We start from the raw sequence: 22014 nt of genomic DNA on the forward strand, positions 1-22014 counted from the left end.
AATATTTACCATGTAATAATGGTATTCTACTCAGTCATGGCTGTTTGGGTCGTGTAATATAGTAGAAAAAAAATATTGTGTGTTCCAGAAAAGAAGACTTTTTTTGTTTCTGGATGAATTTTCACTGTAATATAGTTTCCTGTTATGATTAGAACACTTTAGATTATTCATAGCTGAAGTTGAGTATTAGCTGTTATACAAGAGAAAGGTCTACATGTGTCTACATGACTTTGTAAAAAGTAATTGTGTTTCTTTGTTTTTCTTTTCATATAAAAGGCCTTCCTCCTTTTAATTCACATTTTCTTTTATTGTTCTGCAAGAGTTCAAAACTATTTTCTTTGAACCAGTCTCTCAAAGTATGAAAGTTCTTAGATAATCATATAAAGTAAAATCATTTTTCTATTAAATTTAGGATTACAATTTTTGCTTGGGTGGGTTGAAATCAAGGCCCTTTCCTAATTACTGGACATTTAGAAAAAGTTTTTTAAACTAGAGTGTATATTTTTAACCTAATTATTGCCAATAATTTAAATTAGGAGGCCTACTGTCTTCCTTAGAACCTTTTTATTATTGTTATATATCAAAAGTATTGCTACTATAAAAATCTCTGCCATGAGTGTCTGTTTTATAACCAGGCTACCTTTCTGTAAGAAAAGGATTCACTTGTTATTACACAATAATTGCTCTAGATTCCAGCTTGCTGAGCTCCCAGCTGTAAGGTCATTAAGCTCTGAGACATCAGCAAATCCTTTATGCAGCATGGGGGTGGTGGAGTTTTCATTATTTATTATTATTATTATTATTATTTATTATCAATTGAAAATAGATTTTTCTGTCATGCAATGCATCCTGACAAGTTTCCCCTCTCTCCACTCTTCCCAGTTCATATCCCTGCATGACCTCTCTCCTGGATACAATCTTTCTCTATCTCTTATCAGAAAAGAGCATGCCTCTAAGAGACAACAACCAAAACATTAAAAATCAAAATACAGTAAGACGATGGCAAGCCCTCATAGCAAAGGTGGACAAGGCACTCAACAAGAAAAAGAAGTATCTCAAAAGAAGGCAAAAGAGCCAGAGACCTATCTGCTCCCACAGTTAGGAGACCCACAAAAATACCAAGCTTGCATAACATACACAGGGGACATAGTACAGGGCTATTGAAGCTCCTTCAATGTGAGCCCATGTGAACACTGATTAATTGATTCAAGGGGCCATGTTCTCCTGGTATCCTCCCCTAACTATGATTCCTGCAATCCTTCCACCTCCTCTTGCATAAGTAACAGTTCAGAAGATAATCCAATCCACTTCTTGAAATCCTTCCTTAAGTATCCTCCCCCCCTCCCCTTTGTGCTCATTTTATTCTCTGCCCCTTTACAATAATTCTAATACCACAGCTCCTTTCATCCCTATGTTTTCTTTCTTTGCTTTCTCCTTCTCTTTTAATTGCCCATGCACCATTAATCCTTTTCTGAAAATTCCTTGAAAATTCTTAGGCACACTCTGGGAAATGCAGAACTTGCTGATAGAATAAGAAAACTACCTTTTACTTTATTTTTATTTGTTTTTTTTTTTATTTATGTGAACTGAATCAGCAAAGATTCACACCCACGATAGCGTTGGCTGAAGGGAGTGAAGGAGGCAGAACCAAAATTCACATAGTGTGCCACACAGCAAATCTTGCTTTAGTTTAAAATCATTTGTACTTTCTCCTGGACTAGAAATCCATGGGAACTTTATATCCATTTCAGAAAAGAGACTGGATTGCATAAGGGTAAATAAATACTGTAGATGGCAGATATTCTAAATCTGCAATATAATAAAATTTCAAACCTCAGCATTATTAACTCTTAGCTGAAAAAGTTCTGTCTTTGGAGAATTTAAAGAGAACAAAGGAATTAGACATATGTTTATTCCAAAGCTCATGATCTGTGCCATGATTTCGACATTAATAAATCATTGAGCAAAATTATGATGGATGTTGACATGATTGTCTAAGAAATTCTAAACATAAAATGATAATTAATGTTACAGGTTCAATAAAAGTTTCAAATTTGTTGTATTTAAATTTTAATTTGTTGCATATTAATTTTAATATCACATTTCCTCCATTCCTTTCTTTTCTTTCCTGTGTGTGTATTTGTGTGTGTGTGTGTGTGCATGTATGGCTGTGTGTGAAAAGAACAAGGTACAAGGGAGGGGTTTGAGGGAAGGAAGGAAAAGGGGTTAAATGAAGTAATTACATTATAATCTCAAAAATAAAAGATAATGTAGATACAGAATAGAAAATTATTTCAAAACTGAATATTATCTTTGCAAAATATGAAGTGGCATTTTTCAACAGTTTGAAGGAAAATATTAACTGAAATACATAATGATTTTAAATATGGTAATTTTATAGAATGCATTTTTTTCAATTTTTTACTAGGTATTTACTTCATTTACATTTCAAATGCTATCCCGAAATTCCCCTATACCTCTCCCACTCCCCTACCCACCCACTACCACTTCTTGGCCCTGTTGTTTCCCCTGTACTGGGGCATATAAAGTTTGCAAGACCAAGGGGCCTATCTTCCCAATGATGGCCGACCAGACCATCTTCTGCTACATATGCAGCTAGAGACATGAGCTCTGGGGATACTGGTTAGCTCATATTGCTGTTCCACCTATAGGGCTGCAGACCCCTTTAGCTCCTTGGGTACTTTCTCTAGCTCCTTCATTCAGGGCCCTGTGTCCATCCAATAGCTGACTGTGAGCATCCACTTCTGTGTTTTCCTGGCACTGGCATAGCCTCACAAGAGACAGCTATATCAGGGTCTTTTCAGCAAAAGTTTGCTGGTGTATGCAATAGTGTCTGCATTTGGTGGCTGATTATGGGATGGACCCCCAGGTAGGGCAGTCTCTGGATGGTCTATCCTTTTGTCTCTGTAACTACTTCCATGGGTGATTTGTTCCCAATTCTAAGAAGGGGCAAAGTGTCCACACTTTGGTCTTCATTCTTTTTGAGTTTCATATGGTTTGCAAATTGTATCTTGGGTATTCTAAGTTTCCCGGCTAATATCTACTTATCAGTGAGTGCATATCATGTGAGTCATAGAATGCATTTTGATGACACTAACTAGTCCCAACTGCTTTCACTAGCTATGCAGATTCACGTTCAACTTTCCTAACCCTTTCTCTTTTCATGTTTGTTTGTTTGTTTGTTGCGTTTTTCAAAACAGGGTTTCTCTGTGTAGTCCTGTCTATCCTGGAACTCATGCATTAGATCAAGCTTGCTTCAAACTCAGAAACATAAATGAGTTCAAATTTGTTACCACATATTCATGGGGTGTGGAGTTATCCACCAGCCTGTGATCAGACTACTAGGGGCCACACCTTTAAAGAAAAATGACTTTTCCTCTTCCAGAAACAAACAAGTGTCAGTAGCTCCTCATGATGAAATGGTGACTATCTTGATCTTGTATAGTGTTATACAGACAATCACAGTTTCTGTGAGTACTTGAATATAAATCTTCTTATGTCTAGAAGACATTGACTTCCTATGTTCACTTTCAATCTCTTTGTATTACAGTCTTACCACTTTCTATTCTAGAGGAGTCTTATGTGTGATGTGTGCCTGTGTGTGTGTACATGTGTGCGTATGTGTGTGTGTGTGTGTGTGTGTGTGTGTGTGAGATATAGATATCCCTTTTCAGCTACTGCATCACACTGACACTCTCTATACTTTGATTATCTATAATTCTCTCTTTTCAACACTTCTCACTGTACAATAAAACTTCTCAGATAACATCTGAGAGTATCACCAATCTATAGATTTGGAGATGTGAGTTAGGAGTATACTTTCTTGTATGTCAATTTAGCACAATAATAGTAGGAGGACCTATGAGCTACCAAACCCTTGGTCATTTGCCAGAGTTACAGTTTTTGGTATGTGCTTCCTCATTTCGAGGATGCTTTAAGTTGAATGAGACAATTTTTAGGTAGCACCCTATCTATACCACAAATGTACCTGTGATCATTTTCTTAGTAACTATTACTGTGAAGAGACACCATGACACCATAAATAAGACAACTTACATAAGAAAGCAATGAATGAGGTTCATGGTTACCTAGGATGAATCCATGACCATCATGGTGGGGAGCATGGCAGCCAATAGGCAGGCATGGCACTAGGGTAGTAATGAGTATTTACAATTTGATATAACAAATAAGAGTCAGAGAAAGAAAAAAAAAACCTAACTGGGGAGATCATGGACTTTTGAAAGCTAAAAACCTATCCTTAGTAACAACTTGGCAATAAATCAATACCTACTAATCCACCCCCCATCCTGTTGTACCAACTGGGGACCAAAAATTAGAATATATAATCCTTTAGGGACCATTGTAATTTAAACCATCACAAGCATATTACGCCATACAAGTGTGTGGAGGAATTTTAATCCAATAATATGGCTGTTTTGATTATGTCCAAAGACCTAAGTCTGTGTGAACTGGATAGAATGTAGACACATCACACTCAGACATCACAAATCTTTAATCCCTCTGACTGGAATATGAACACACCTATAGTACATAGTTTTAAGGTAAAATTAATTTGTAGAATGAAACAGCCCTGTTTAAAAATGGCATCTAATTGAGAAACAGGAAAGGTGATCAATCAGAGAACAATTTGACAAAATGAGTCAGAAATGGGGATCCAACTCTCAAGAGAAAAGCTACTTAAGACCCTTACAGGGAGAGTGTATTCAGTCAGTTCAATCAGTCAGTTGGGAGTCACGGCTGTGAGTGCAATACAGTGGAGTTGAGTTTGTTCATGAGTTCAGTCAGTTCAGTATAGGATAGCAGAGCTGAAGCTAGAGAATAAAAAGGAGTCAGAAGATTTGAACTAATTGGCAGAGTTAGTATGAGGCCAAGCAGGGCAATTCAGTATGAAGCCATCCAAGAGAAGCCAGAACAGCTGAGCTGAACCAGCCAGCCAAAGTTCAGAAAGAGCTAGAAAGGGTCAACTCATTCAACAGAAGGCCTCTGAGATGACAAATAAATCAGGTAAAATAAAAGTTAATTTAAAAAATTATTATTCTAATCAGAACAACAAATGCACTAAATAAAGATAGAATATTAAAAGCAGTAAGGGAAAAAAGTCAAGTAACATATAAAGGTAGGTCTATTAGAATTACACCAGACTTCTCACCAGAGACTATGAAAGCCCGAAGATCCTGGACAGATGTTATGCAGACCATAAAAGACCACAAATGCCAGCACAGGCTACTATACCCAGTAAACCTCTAATTACCACAGATGGAGAAACCAAAGTATTCCATGATAAAACCAAATTCACACAATATCTTTCCACGAATCCAGCCCTTCAAAGGGTAATAAAGGGAAAACACCAACATAAGGATGGAAACTACACCCTAGAAAAACCAGGAAAGTAATTCTTCAACAAACCTAAAAGAAGACAGCCTCAAGAACAGAATCCCAACTTTAACTAAAATAACAGGAAGCAACAATTACTTTTCTTTAATTTCTCTTAACATCGATGGACTCAATTCCCCAATAAAAAGACATAGACTAATAGACTGGCTACACAAAGAGGACCCAACATTTTGTTGCTTACAGAAAACCAACCTCAGGGAATAGGACAGACACTACCTGAGAGTAAACGGTTGGAAAACAATTTTCCAAGTAAATGGTCTGAAGAAACAAGCTGGAGTAGCCATCATAATATCGAATAAAATTGACTTCCAACCCAAAGTTGTCAAAAAAGGCAAGGAGGGGCACTTCATACTCATCAAAGATAAATAAATCAATACCTACTAATCCACCCCCCATCCTGTTGTACCAACTGGGGACCAAAAATTAGAATATATAATCCTTTAGGGACCATTGTAATTTAAACCATACCAAGATGAACTCTCAATTCTGAATATCTATGCTTCAAATGCGGCAGCCACATTCATTAAAGAAACTTTAGTAAACCTCAAAGAACACATTGCACCTCACACAATAATAGTGGGAAATTTCAACACCCCACTCTCACCAATGGACAGAAAACTAAACAGAGACACATGGACACTAACAGAAGTCATGAAACAAATGGATTTAATTGATATGTAAAGAATGTATTATCCTAAAAGAAAAGGATATAACTTCTTCTCAGGCTGACATGGTACCTCCTCCAAAATTGACCATGTATTTGGGCACAAAACAGGCCTCAANAGATACAAAATATTGAAATTATCCCATGCACCCTATCTGATCACCATGGACTAAGGCTGATCTTCAATAACAACATAAATAATAGAAAGCCAACATTCACATGGAAACTGATCAACACTCTACTCAATGATTCCTTGGTCAAGGATTAAATAAAGAAAGAAATTAAGGACTTTTTAGAGTTTAATGAAAATGAAGCCACAATATACCCAAACTTATGGGACACAATAAAGGCAGTCCTAAAAGGAAAACTTGTAGCCCTGAGTGCCTCCAAAAAGAAACTAGACAGAGCTTACACTAGTAGTCTGACAGCACACCCGGAAGCTCTAGAACTAAAGGAAGCAAGTTCACCTAAGAGGAGTAGACAGTAGGAAATAATCAAACTCAGGGCTGAAATCAACCAAGTGGAAACAAAGAACTATTCAAAGAATCAACCAAACCAGGAGCTGGTTCTTTGAGAAAATCAACAAGATAGATAAACCCTTAGCCAGACTCACTAGAGGGCACAGGGACAGTATCCTAATTACCAAAATCAAAAATGAAAAAGGAGACATAACAACAGATCCTGAGGAAATCCAAAACACCATCAGATCCATCTACAAAAGGCTATCCTCAACAAAACTAGAAAATCTGGATGAAATGGACAACTTCCTAGACAGATACCAGGTACCAAAGTTAAATCAGGATCAGATTAACAATATAAACAGTCCCATTTCCTCTAAAGAAATAAAAGCAGTCATCAATAGTCNCCCAACCAAAAAAAAAAAAAATGCCCAGGACCAGATTGGTTTAGCACAGAATTCTATCAGACCTTCAAAGAAGACCTACTTCCAACTCTTCTCAAACTATTCCACAAAATAGAAACAGAAGGTACTCTACCCAATTCATTCTATGAAGCCAAAACTACTCTGATACCTAAACCACACAAAGANCTAACAAAGAAAGAGAACTTCAGACCAATTTCCCTTATGAATATCAATGCAAAAATACTCAATAAAATCCTCGCCAACCGAATCCAAAACGATAATCAGTCATGACCAAGTAGGCTTCATCCCAAGGGTGCAGGGATGGTTTAATATATGGAAATCCATCAACTTAATCCACTATATAAACAAACTCAAAGACAAAAACCACATGATCATCTCGTTAGATGCTGAGAAAGCATTTGACAAAATTCAATACCCATTCATGAGAAAAGCCTTAGAAAGATCAGGAATTCAGGGCCCATACCTAAACATAGTAAAAGCAATCTACAGCAAATCAGTAGCAAACATCAAACTAAATGGAGAGAAACTCAAAGCAATCCCATTAAAATCAGGGATTAGACAAGGTTGCCCAATTTCTTCTTACCTATTTAATATAGTACTCGAAGTTCTAGCCTGAGCAATTCAAAAACAAAAGGACATCAAGGGGATACAAATTGGAAAGGAAGAGGTCAAAATATCATTATTTGCAGATGATATAATAACATATATAAATGACCCCAAAAATTCCACCAGAGAACTCTTAAACCTGATAAACAGCTTCAGTTCTGTAGATGGATATAAAATTAACTCAAATAAATCAATGGCCTTTCTCTACACAAAGGATAAACAGACTGAGAAAGNAATTAGGGAAACAATACCCTTCACAATAGTCACAAATAATATAAAATACTTTGGTGTGACTCTAAGGAAGTGAAATATCTGTATGATAAGAACTTCACTTCTCTGAACAAAGAAATTGAAGAAGATTTCAGAAGATGGAAAGATCTCCCATGCTCATGGATTGGCAGGATTAATATAGTAAAAATGGCTATCCTGCCGAAAGCAATCTACAGACTCAATGCAATCCCCATCAAAATCCCAACTCACTTCTTCACTGAGATAGAAAGGGAAATTTGCAAATTCATCTGGAATAATAAAAAAAAAAACCCCAGGATAGCAAACTATTCTCAACAATAAAAGAACCTCTGGTGGAATCACCATGCCTGACATTAAACTGTATTACAGAGCAATTGTGATAAAAACTGCATGGTACTGGATGAGGAACACTCCTCCACTGCTGGTGGGATTGCAAGCTTGTACAACCACTCTGGAAGTCAGTCTGGAGGTTTCTCAGAAAATTGGACATAATACTACAGGAAGTTCCAGCAATACCTCTCCTGGGCATATACCCAGAAGAAGTTTCCAACTGGTAAGAGGAACACATGCTCCACTATGTTCATACCAGCCTTATTTATAATAGCCAGAAGCTGAAAAGAACCCAGATGTCCCTCAACAGAAGAATAGTTACAGAAAATGTGGTACATTTACACAATGGAGTACTACTCAGGTAATAAAAACAATGGATTTATGAAATTCTTGGACAAATGGATGTATCTGTAGGATATCATCCTTAGTGAGGTAACCCAATCACAAAAGAAGTCATTAGATATGCACTCACTGATAAGTGGATATTAGTCCTGAAACATAGCACACCTGAGATACAATTTGCAAAACACAAGAAAATCAAGAAGAGGGAAGACCAGTGGGTGGATACTTCATTCCTCCTCAGAATAAGGAACAAAAATACCCATGAAAGGAGTTACAGAGAAAATGTTTGGAGCTATGACAAAAGTATGGACTTCCAGAGAATACCCCACCTGGGGATCCATCCCATAATCAGCCACCAAATCCAGACACTATTGCATATGCCAGAAAGATTTTGCTGAAGGGTCCCTGGTATAGCTGTCTGGTATGAGGCTATGCCAGTGCCTGGAAAATACAGAAGTGGATGCTCACAATCATCTCTAAGTTGGAACACAGGGCCCCCAATGGAGAAGCTAGAGAAAGCACCCAAGGAACTGAAGGGCTCTGCAGCCCTATAGGTGGAACCACAATATGAACTAACCAGTACCCCCAGAGCTCGTATCTCTACTGGCATATGTAGCAGAAGATGGCCTAGTCGGCCATTACTGGGAAGAGAGGCCCCTTGGTATTGCAAACTTTATATGCACCAGTACAGGGGAATGCCGGGCCAAGAAACAAGAGTGGGTGGGTAGGGGAGCAGGGTGGAGGGAAGTTATAGGGAACTTTTGTGATAGTATTTGAAATGTATATAAAGAAAATATCTAATAAAAAAATGCAAGCTGAGCAAGTCAGAGGAAGCAAGCCAGTAAGAAACATCACTCCATGGCCTCTGCATCAGCTCCTGCTTCCTGATTTGCTTGAGTTCCAGTCCTGACTTCCTTGGTGATAAACAGCAATGTGGAAGTGTAAGCTGAATAAACCCTTTTCTTCCTCCCCTCCCCCACAAGAAAAAAATTACTATTCTAGGGATTCAAACCTCCCAGGGACCAAGGGCCTCCCCTCTGATTGTTGTCAGGCAAAGACATCCTCAGCTACATATATATCCGGAGCCATGAATCCCTCCAGGTCACTTCTTCATTGGTGGTCTAGACTCCATGACAACTGATTGGTCAGGCCAGCCTATGTTGTTCTTCCACTGGGGTTGCAATTCCCCTCCACTCCTCTAGTCCTTCCAGCAGCTCCCCCACCAGGTTCCCTGAGCTCAGTCTGATGGTTGGCTCCAGATGGGGATTTGGGCGGGGGGGGGATATAATTTGAGATGTAAACAAGGGGAATAATTAATAAAAAGTCATTAATTTAATTCATAATTAAAATCAACAAATATCCTCCTAAATAATACAATCTATTATTATCTAAGTGTAATTATTATTATACTTAGTTAAACTTCAGTGCTTGAGGCTAAGACCCTATTGTTGGAGGTGCCACACACTTTAGACACAGGACATGAAGAAAACAAGTTGACACTGACCAGGATCTGCTTAGCTTTCATTTTACTTACTACAGGTTGCTTTGTGAGCAGCTGGGATGGAAACTTACCAACAAGATATGGGTTTAACATTTATTTTGCTAAAAGATTATTAAATAAAACTTAGTAGGGGAGATTAATTGAAATTATAAAGAGCAAAACAGTATCAGCACTTCAGTTATAATAAAAGTGAAGCCAAAGAAAGCAAGCTAGAATTCTGAGATTATCAACATCATAAAATTTATCATTGTCATATGCCAGGATGAAAACTTCGAAGACACAAAGTCATGATCTGTAAGTATATAATATATGCTATTTACCCTGTAGATATGTAAGATCTTGCATGCCTAAAAGGGAAATATTTTTAGATATACACATTCAATATATACACCTCAGTGAGTTGAGGAATATTTATGTGTGTACATAAATATATATATATGTAGAGAGAGCACACATCAGTCCATTTTCAGATTGTCTACTATGAAAAATAATATAATGTATGTAGGACATCCAGTAAATATATCAATTCTACCTGAAATATTCCTAGAAATGAATATAGGCATTTATATGACAGTTGTATTTGAAATATTTTATAAATGTTCTGCTCATTTTTTAGAAGCTTTGTGCTATGTTACATTTTACTAAATAATTTACAAGAATTTGATTTCATAATAACCATGTCAAAATGTCTATTTTCCGAGTTAATGACATCCTGACACAGTATACTTTAGTATCTCATTGTATTTTTTTTGATATTTGCTGGTAAGAAATACCTCATTACAGCCCTGTCCAAATTCATGTGGACAATATCAGTTTTACCTACACTTGACAGTCATATCTGTCTCCCCATGTGTCCTGGTTATTTGTAAGTATTCTTGCTATCTCATTCTTCTCACAAGGTAATTGCAACCAAGTTCAAGATTACCCAGTACAAAAGATTCTGAATCAGGATCCAGATCCATGCACTCTGACTCCACAGTTAAGTTTTTAACAACTGGAGAAGAGACGGTCTTAGTTCTGGGAACTTGTGCTAACTAATCACATTACATGGTATGTTTTAGTAATCTCAAATAAGCAAATACACCATTGTAAATCCACATCAGAGTCCATAAGTAATAATCAATGCCATATCCAATTCTGAGAAATCATTTTATTTCTCCAAAGAAACAAGAACAAAGCCAAGAGTGATTCATTCTGAGAACGTCATTTGAAGCAGATTTATTTTTACAATCTATTTTCTGTTTTGATCTGAGTGGAGGACTCCCTTCTTATTCAGATTCTCCTGACTGAGAATGGAGGTGCGATGGCTTCATGCTGTGGTTCATAATGACAGCACTGTAGGGTTACAATTATACCATCCAAGTTTTTTTGGAAGCAACTTTTACTAGGAAAGAATTCTAAAGGATTAACAGTGACTAAAATGTTCTTCTTTTTTTTAAAGACCTGGTCTGGAAGACCAGGCTAAAGTTCAACAGTACATACTGTGCGTGGCAGTTACTGTTTCTGAAAAGATTGGCAACCATTAACAACATTTAAAAAGCTATGGAAAAGTTTCCTGATTGGCCAGTGCAAGAAAGCTGTATCACCATTATGAATTTCTGCAGATCATTTAGCTTAGTATTTGAGAACTTAGAAGTGACAGTTATTTTGTTTAGCAGATGATCTTAGTCTTATCTTTATTTTGTCTCACTCTATGAATTCCGAAGTTACCCAATAATATGAAGTTAAATACTTAAGGCTGCGACGTGATTTTCTTGCAATTCTCATTCACTCTAATACTCACTTACTTAGGTATTAGGATTCCCCCCTGCCCCTAGAAACACATAGACAAATGTTTAGTTTCCAGATAATGGTCCTATTAGCAGAGAATGGAAATCACATAGATGCTGTCAAGTACAATGGAATGTCAGTATAAAGTTTGCTTTTGGAAAGGAAAGATTGTAAAAGTCAGAATACATGGCCTTTACCAGGAGAATATGGTCCACGGAAGCTACTAAGCAGGTCTCACATGGGCTCATAAAGACTGAAGCAGCAAGCACAGGATCTACACTGGTCTGCTCCAGGTCCTCTGTACATATTGTGACTGCTTATCTTGTTGTTTTTGTGAGATTTCTAGAAGTGGAAGGAATTTTTTTCTGACTCTTTTGTCTACTCTTGAGACTCTTTTTTTTCTCCTTCTGAGTTGCCTCATCTAGACTCAATAGAAAAGCTTTTGCCTTATCTTATTGTATCTTTCTTTGTCCCATTTGGCTTTTTTTTTTCTCTTGGAAGCCCACTCTTTTCTGAAGAGTAATCAGATTGAGAATGGGATCTAGGAGAGGAGGGAGGTAAGGGGATGCTGGAAGGAGTGGAGGGAGGGGAAATAAGTTGGGATTATTGTTTGAGAAAAGAATACATTTCAATAAATATTTTTTTCTTGAAAAAGAAAGAAAAAGAACAGAGAAATAACAAGGAAAGATCAGGGGTAACAAAAAGCAGACCCCAAAATTTGTAGGGCGATCCCTGAACTTCATGTCTAGTATTTGAGGAATGTGGTGTTATTATGTAAACTACAGAAGGCAGCAGCAGCTAGTCCATGTGGCCCTGCCATCTCAGATACACATGAGTCTGTCACTTGAGACAGTTCCACTACTTAGTGCCCACAGCTTTCTTCATCAGAAATTTCTCATTTGTAACATCTCCAATATCCTGTGATACTTATTGGATTTAGGCTTCACCTTTATACACAGTGTATCAGTAAAGGAATTTGAATGTACTGTATATTACCTTCTAGGTGTTTCTCTGGAGACTTGGTACAATCCTCTTTGAATCTGTATATCTTGCATGCTGCATAACTACAAAGCCAACAACAAGTGGATAATTGACCCCCGTCTATGGTCAGTCAATGGAGCCTGCAAGAGAGTGGGGACTGAGGGTCAAGAGACACGAAGAATGGAGACAAGACAGGCTATCTGATCAAGGATCAAGTCTATTGGAAGGGAACTATGGGTATGTATAAGCACAAGCTGAGGAGTGCAGCTGGAGACACTTAACCACAAATCCACGATGTATGGGAGAAATATAAGATGTTATCAGAGCGTGTTCAGTTGTGGTGTGCTTCTTGCAAAAACATCATGCTAGGAAAACAAGTTTCACATCAGGGTGGAAAAGTACCACCTGTAGGTACATAGCCCGAGATGGCTGCAAAGATGGTAGCCACTTTCTGCTAAGAGTTGGCTTCTAACAGATAATACCAATTATATTGCTTGCTTAAGAATTAAATGAGTACCTCTGGACAACTTTGCAGTAACCTCTATCTCTTGGATGGCTGAATATGATACAAAAAAAAAATCCCTTTGTGGTGCTTTTTTAGTAGGGTATCCTGGATGCTATTTCTTTATAAGTATTAGCTTTTCAAATTAAAGTCTATCAAATGAATTTTCATTTTTATATTTGGATCCTTCCTTAGGTTGAGATTCATAATGAAGGGCATTTTTGATGTCCATTAAGCAAAATGTTGATTGTCTTTAATGATACCAATCTCTTCAACAGACGTCCTTGCTTTGCCCATACTTGGTTTGTTTGTTTTTGATCATCCCTATCCTCTCATCTCCACATAATTTCAATGCTTCTCTATTGTTGTTTTGGTCTTGATTTGTACTGTGAATCTTTCTACAGTGCATCAGCATTATCCATATTACAGCTGGAAAGTTTTGTTGTCTTGGGGTTGTATAAGTAAATGTCTCCATTACTAGACTCACACAAATTTTCTTCAGGACTCAGGCCAAAAAGAAACTAAATAATAAAAATGGCCTCTTTCTTTGCCAGAGCATAACCAGAATGAACTTCATCCAGCCAAAATTTCCAAATGATCTTTTTTTACCACCGGAAAAGCTCCTAAGGCTAATCTTTACTATTTGTATTTGTCTTATCAAAATGATAATTTGAATTGACATTAGAGTAGGACACCAAGCCCCCCTTGCAACAGCATAAGCTATGTGTTTCCAGTAGCTTCAAACGCTTCTGTTTCTCCCTGCAAATCAGTTATGAAGATCAGATTTAGAACAGCAGAAATACCTCGTCATGGTACAAGGTTTAGGTTTTCGTTACTTTTGTTCAGGTTTAGTTACCTTTGTCCATTGGGGCAGAAAGCAAATTGAAGGAGGAAGGTCTTATTTTTGTTCATGGTTTCAGATACATGTCAGTCCACATGGCAGGAAGGTAGAGCAAGAGGAATATGTGGTGGCTCTTATTCACATAGTATAGACCAGGAGTCAGAGATTATTGCTAAGAGTAGAGATGAAATCCTTTAAAGTCCTTCCCCCAGTGACTGATTTCTGTCATCTGAACTTTGCCTGATAAAAACTTCTCTGTACTTGAAATAATACCAAACAATTGGAATTGAACATTTAAAACATGCAGCTGTGAGAACATTTCCAATTAAAATGTTAGCAGAGATTTAGTGTATATTCAGGATTCTGTTGAAAATATCTGAACCTCATACAATCCAGTACTGTTTATTCATTTCTTTTGTGTTATCTCTTTCCAATTTTTGTTCATGGAGTTTTGCTTGTTGGCTTCCTTCCTTCCTTCTCCCTCCCTCCGTCCCTCCCTCTGTCCCTCCCTCCGTCCCTCCCCTCTCTTCCTCCCTTTCTTTAAAATTTTCTATTATGTGAACTACTACATAGTAGATACTGTAAACAACAGACAATATATATTGAGTAAGAAAAACCAACCAGAGTGGTCCCCACAGGCTTATATGTGTGCATGTTGAGTCTACAGTTTGTGAAACTATTTGGGAAGGATTCAAAAATATAGCTTTGTTGGGGGAGATGTGCCACTGTGACTGAGCTGCAAAGTTTCAAAAGATTACCTCAGGCCTGGTGTTGTTGTTGTTGTTGTTGTTGTTTTCTCCCATCTTAGCAAGTCAGGATTCAGGTCTCTCAGTTGGTGTTCTAACACCAGGCCTGTCTGCCTCCCACCATGATGAAAATGTACTAACCCTCCAAAACTGCAATCAAGCCCCCAAATAAATCCTTTCTTTTATAAGAGCAGAGTTGCCTTGGTCATGGTATCTCTTCACAGTAATAGAGAAGTAAGTAAAACAATGATAAATGCCAAAATAATCACGGGATTTTAACCAATTTTGATCAAACTTGTATTCAAATATTAGACTTAAAGTACTAACTGAAATGATTTTGTACAAAGAAACAAAGGCTGTCTCCAACTTCTATCTAATGTAATAAATTAAATCAAACATCAAAGTTGAGTAGAGATAGATTTATACAAAGAGGCATCTCTGCAATTATTTTCTGCTTTATTTTATATTAAAGTTATTGACATAATCTTTGGAAGGACAGACTTCAGATCTACTTTGTTCAGAATATGAATTTTTATAAAATTCCCCAGAAAAGTCATTTTCTACATTTGAAAAAACACTTGATGAAACCGCAGGAGACAGGATAGATTACTATCTAAAATTGCTCTAATGTCCAAAATCAATATCACTGATATACCAAGAGAGTATAAAAATACCAATTTGAAGCTTTCTGGGGAGAGCCAGTCAAACTTTTTAAATTGATTTAAAAATGCCTTAAGAGAGCAAAGGAACGGAATTGGCTTCAGACTGTCATGATAATTCGGTGCTGGTGAGGGGATACTGAGGAAGGGTTTGAACTTTTTCCTGGCATCAGTGGATAGCACAGTTTTAAAAGTCAACTTTTCCAGATGTGGTATATAAAGAGGACAAAAGGAACTGTCAGCAAGCAATCAGAGTCAGTCTTTATTATTCATCCAAGAGTAAGATAATTTATCATGAATTTGGGATAAATTCTGTTTCCAGACTTCCTAATCCTATCTTATTTTGTTTTCATTTGAGTCCAACTGAATGCATAATTCAGAATATATAATAGCCCACTTAGAACGTTTTTTATTTTTAAAATATGGTGGATTTTTATCATTCTTCAGCACACATTCTTACCAATTCTAATTAGCACAAAAGAAGACAAAAGTTTACTCTATTGAAATTGGAATAGTGATTTTCCTTTAACAATAAGAACTATTGGAGAAAACTTGCCAATGAGTAATTAACTCTTAGTCTTTGTGATAGTAAATGAGATTGTGGTCCCATTCAACCATCCAGTATCTTCCAGTCCATTTTGAGAGTGCTAAGATTTTTTTTTAAGACACTTGCATTTGAGCCATTCACTACATTTCAATTTACCACTGTTAACATTAGCCTTGCTCTTTTGCAAATTATTTTCCTTTAATGTATATCCTTATTTTAGTTTTACTCTCATAATAATGTGTTAGAGGGGAAGTCTCAGGGAATAGGTAAAAGATGAATTGTATTATTATGCTGAATGTTTTCTTATGAACAAATTGAAGCAAAAATATATGTTGTATGCATTATATGTTTTTGTGTCTTCAACTGCACAGGTATGTGAAGGCCCATGATATAAATGTACATTTGTATTTGAAGGTCAGGGAACAACCTTGGTGTCCATTCTCAGGTGCTGTCTATCTTTTCTTTTATTCTCTCGAGATAAGATGTCTCACTTGCCTGGAATCCACTGAGGAGGCTACACTGGGTTCGGCAACTCTGTCTCCTCAGCAAGAGCAATAATAGCATGCCTTAAATCTTTCAGATTGTTCACTAAAGAAAGCAGATAAACTGGATCTTAACCTAAACACATGATAAGTATTAAACATTGTGCCACTTCTTGTTATAAATCAATTAGAAAGTAATTTTAAAGAGTTGAAATTAAGACCAAAAGTATTTGAAGAAGTTGAAACTACGTTTCATAGAAAGCTATTGTAATAGGACTTACTGGTGTCTGTACTTTCACTGTTCATGCCTGAAGAATAAAAGATTTGAATAAATGTAGGAAAACAGCAGCAACAACAAGAACTTTCAAATGCTAAGTACTATTTTAAATTAGTTTGGATTGATAAGCTTTATTTCCAAGGAAAGATGCATTTATAGAATGAGACTGCATACCCACACTAACTATGGTGTTAAAAATGTTTTTTTTGTTTTTTTTTTTTTTTTTTGTATGTCAGACAAAAAGCCTCTGAGGGTTGGATTCAGATAAACAATCAATTTGGATACTTGGCAGTCTGTCAAATTGAAAATGGACTCTCCTGAGATGCCTGTCAACAGAAAAGAACTCTGTTATGATAAAAAGCTAATTAATGATTGATTGACCTGCTGACATCGGAGCTGAGATATGGGCTGTAGAGCTCACCTGTGCCGGAAAATCATTTGGGAACGTGCACTCCACATCACTCTAAAACGGTTGCATTAGTATTCTACTTACTCACGAGAGCCTTGGAGGTATGGCTGGGGTTGCATAGTTTCCTCTGACTGAGTATGTTGAACGGTATTTTGCTTAAAAAAAAAAAGTTTTTTCCCCAGTCCATCACACCAGAGTAGCTTCTAAATGTGCAAAGTCAGATGCAGCAACCAATGTAGGATCTAAGAGAGATATTTTATTTTTGATAAACCAAGCAAAAATCCAAATTGGTCTCAATATTATGCTATGAGATTTAGTTTTCAATTTAATCTTATGCATCACTATTTACAGAGGGTAGAGAAAGGGAGACAGACAAGGGAGGGAGTGAAAGAGGAAGGGAAGGAGGTAGGGACTATGCTTGGCATAGCACACATGTGGGGATCAGAGGACATCTATATGGGGTTGGTTCTGTGTTTATTACCTCTACATAGATTCCAGAGGGTCAAATGAAGTCCCTAGTCTTGCACAATATACCTCTTTACGAACTGAGTCATCTAATTGACTCAGAATTAGAAAAGGCTTCAACTGGGTGTTTTTTTTTGAGATCTGAGTTGTTCTAAGATCAAAAACTTACAAACATTTTGTAAGCATACCATGTTTATAACCATGTCAGGTTGTATATAGAGGCATGATTGTGACTAAATGAGCTTCCAACTACTGATTTGGTCAACCACACAGGTCATTTTTAAATTTATTTTTCTTATGATTCCACATGAACCAAGAAATGCTTATAAATAATTAGAAATGTATGTTGGACAACATAAATTCTTGAACATTTGGTCAGTCACAAGAATACAATACAATGTAATTGAAAAATACATTTCTAATCTACGAGTGGAAAACTTTTCCCTCTAAGAATAAATAATTACTATGGTAGAAGAGAATTTAGTAGTGGAAAGGGCAACTTGAGAAGAAATTGAACGTATTTAGTGTCATCAAATATATTACCTAGTCATTTACCAAAATTTACAAGAGGGAGTACTAAGAGGAGCTGAAGTCTCAGAAATGTCATGCAGATGCCAAAGAGAGGTTTCTAGGACTAGTCATACAGGTCAACTTTTAAAATGACACCATTCTTGAAATGCGAGACTTCTGTTTTCCATTAGAAAAACATTATTTCCTTAAATTTTGTAATTCCAAATCCAGGGTAGCATTTCATTATCTTTTATTACCTGTACATATAGAAAATAAGACACTGCAGTGGAAATTTGAAAATCCTAACTAGATTTGAAAACCAACACTAATAGACTGAATTTATGAACTTGCAACATATCATATTATCTACTAGTCTTATGAACAAAGATTGTCACTGTATTTTCTCATAACAATTTTAATTGGGGAGAAATAGATGAGGCAGGGATTGGCTAGAATATATTTGGCTTGGAGATGTCATAATAGCACATAATACTTAAATGCCAATTTTGGTGAAGGGAAAGTGTGATCAGTGTATAGGATATGAAAAAAAGTTTTTAAAATATGGAAATATAAGTAAATAAAATAAAAATTTACCCAAATCATAATTAAGTGACTAGACCACCAACCAAGTAGTGTACAGGAAAGGATCCATGTCTCCAGATACATATATATCAAAAGATGTCCTTTGACAGTAATGGGAGGGTAGGCTGATGGTCCTGTGGAGGTTTGATGCACCACTGTAGGAGAATGCTGGAGCAGTTGGGTGGGAGAGGGTGGTTGGATGGGGGAGTACCCGCATAAAGACAAAGGTGAGGAAAGAGGTGGTATGGGGGTGTTTGTGGAGGGGATATCATTTGAGATGTAAACAAATGGAATGATAAATAAAAAATGAATAAATAAATAAAAAAAGAACTGAAAGATATTTTTCCAGTCATTCAACATTAATTTGCCTTCTTGCGTTTTGAGGCAGATATATCGATTTCACATATCCACTGTAGTTAAGGCTCTCCATACTTCACTTGACTGAATTACTTGAGTCTTTGCTTTTTCTTTCTATCAAATGGATATGATAATAGAACCTAGACTTTCAGCTCCTATGAAAACTGTATTTGAGAATCCCTTTCATCAAAATTGAACCATAATAGCTTCTATGCATGAATTCTACAATTGTGACAATTACTGGTTAATAACCAAAAATTTGAAATTTTTTACTACTAACATTCACACACGTACACACATACACACAAATTTCAAAGCCCAATCTCATTCAGAAGTTCTATGTTTTTTATAGACCAAAGTTCTAATACTAGTCCTATGTTCCCCAGATCCCCAGCTGGCTTCTTGAGATCAATTATTGAATCTCCACTCTGATGAAATTTACCATCTAATGTTTTTCTTTTAGATGAAGTTCTACAGTTCTGCCTTTTGATTCTTTTTATATGTGCTCAGGTGAAGAGCAACAATTTATAAGTGTCCTGTGGTGGCAAGATGTCAGAAGTTCTCCTTTCTGTAATAAGATTCAGCCAATTAACCAGCATGGAGGATAGAACTGAAGGCCAGTTTCCTCAGCTGGAGCCATGTCTACCATCTTTATAGTTAATAACACATTCCTCCCATGTACCACTCACAGCTCTTGTGCTACTATTTTTGATATATATCAAATACATATATATGTACAGACAAATATACACACATATATACACACACATGCACACACACATACATACTACTTATTTGGTCATAGAAGTTTAATTTTAGAAGTCAAAAGTCAAAGACCAAGATATCTACAATATTATGAACTAATAATCTATCCATGTTCTAGACATTTAAGAAAGGTTGCTTTTCAGAATTTAAAGTCTATTGATGTGTGTCTCTAAACACAAAGAAAAAGGAGTCTGTAAGGAATAATTTTGTGTCTTAGTCTGAAAGACAACATGCTGAGGCAACTCAATAGCAGGAAGAAATAACACTTTAGTGGGGAAATCAGGCAGGAATTACAAAGAAAAGTATCCTGGACATTTCAAACAAGCAAGAAATAGCCAAAATTTTCATAAATGTATATTAGTCAAAGAAATCAAAAAAAACAAATGTCCTGAAAGATGGGTTATTATGACACTGTATGTAAAATACAGAAAACCCACTTCATAAAAACTGAAATTTCATTCTTCCAAAAACAGCCATTGTATCTCTCATATGCTTGAAAAAATTGCATTAGTACATGAAAGATACATAATTGGTACAAAGATAATTTACATGTATTATATCTATTATAATTCATGTTTTATCTCAAATGTCCTAATCAATTTTAGCTTCTTTATTTGAATCTGAACTCATTGAAGTTAGTATCTTCAAAGGATGATGCTTAACTCCTAGATGTTTCGAGATCTCCGCTTGTTTTATCTGTCAATATGTGTATTACATATTGACTTAATCCTGAGAGTTAATACCTGAAAAGAAGGTACAGGTTTTATGATCTCTTTCATTGTATTTCTAATATATACCCATTGTTAATTTTTTAAAGATTCTTTTGCTTTTGCACCAAGCTTGCTAAACTTCAGCAATGTTTATTTGTCTGAGTTGAAGAGTCTTTGTTCAACCTTACAGTGCTTTCTGTGTCCACAGTTTCTGAGTGCTACCCATAGCCCCTCACTTGCCAACTTCTATCAGGCTATCTCTGTTATTCCAGTAAATCCTGGAAAAGGTGTCAATCAGTGACTTTTAAGTCCTTTCATAACAAAAATAACTGAATAAGGGTCGCACTGTAATTATTGATTTTTATTATGAAAAACATTAATTTAGTTTTCCCATTTGATAGATTTTAGACATATTTTTAAAATCTCTGAGTATTTAATATTTATTCATGTAATTGGTAAAGGTAGGGTATCTTTTCATTATTAGATTATTACCTACCCTCATTTCAACCTATACACCATCACTTCATTATTCCTACCTTTCTGATTCTCTGCCAGTGTGTTTCTTATGCTGATACAATTAATGGAATAAGTAGAGAGCATATTGAAAAGCCCCTTTTACAAAAAAATAAATCATAAACTTAAATATTTAAAATATTATTCTTCCCCCAATTTCATAATATAAACATATACTTAAGGATGCTTTTGAAATATATATTATTATTTTATACCTTATGTGTTTGGAAGATTTGCCTGCATGGGTATCAGCAAATATTGTCTGACAGTTTGGAAGTGTAGTCCCAAATGTTTGTGATCTGCCATATGGAAGTGGGAATCAAAATAGGTCTCCTAAAAAGCTTTCAGTGCTCCTTACCTCTGAGCCATCTCTCCAGTCTCTAAAAGCAACCTTTTGTAAGAAAAGCTTAACCAAGTACAATCTCAAAAAAATCAAATCTTTATGAGTCATGAGCACACAGATCCCCTGAAATGGCACCAGAGTTGAGAAAAACAGAGACTGAATGTCCCAGCCACTCACTCATTGCATTTCTTCTGAGTGCAGAAGTACCTTCCTGTGAAGATCACTCATATCAGTCAGAGGAGAGACCCTATTTGTTGTGCTTCTATTGTGTGCCCAGTATTGGTTCATGTAGTTATGAGACTTGACAGATTTTGATGAATTTCAGGTCAACCTGAACAGGGTCTATATTGAAATTTTGTGGCAAAATGATTTCTTTTTGAAGCCTTAGGTTTTGATTTGCTCTCAATGTCTTCAAGTGGTCAGATGAGGTTTGTAGTATTAAAGGAAGTCTTCTCTTCTCTTCTCTTCTCTTCTCTTCTCTTCTCTTCTCTTCTCTTCTCTTCTCTTCTCTTCTCTTCTCTTCTCTTCTCTTCTCTTCTCTTCT

The sequence above is a fragment of the Mus caroli genome, chromosome 5 (genome assembly GCF_900094665.2).
Source record: "Mus caroli chromosome 5, CAROLI_EIJ_v1.1, whole genome shotgun sequence".
Lineage (NCBI taxonomy): Eukaryota > Metazoa > Chordata > Mammalia > Rodentia > Muridae > Mus > Mus caroli.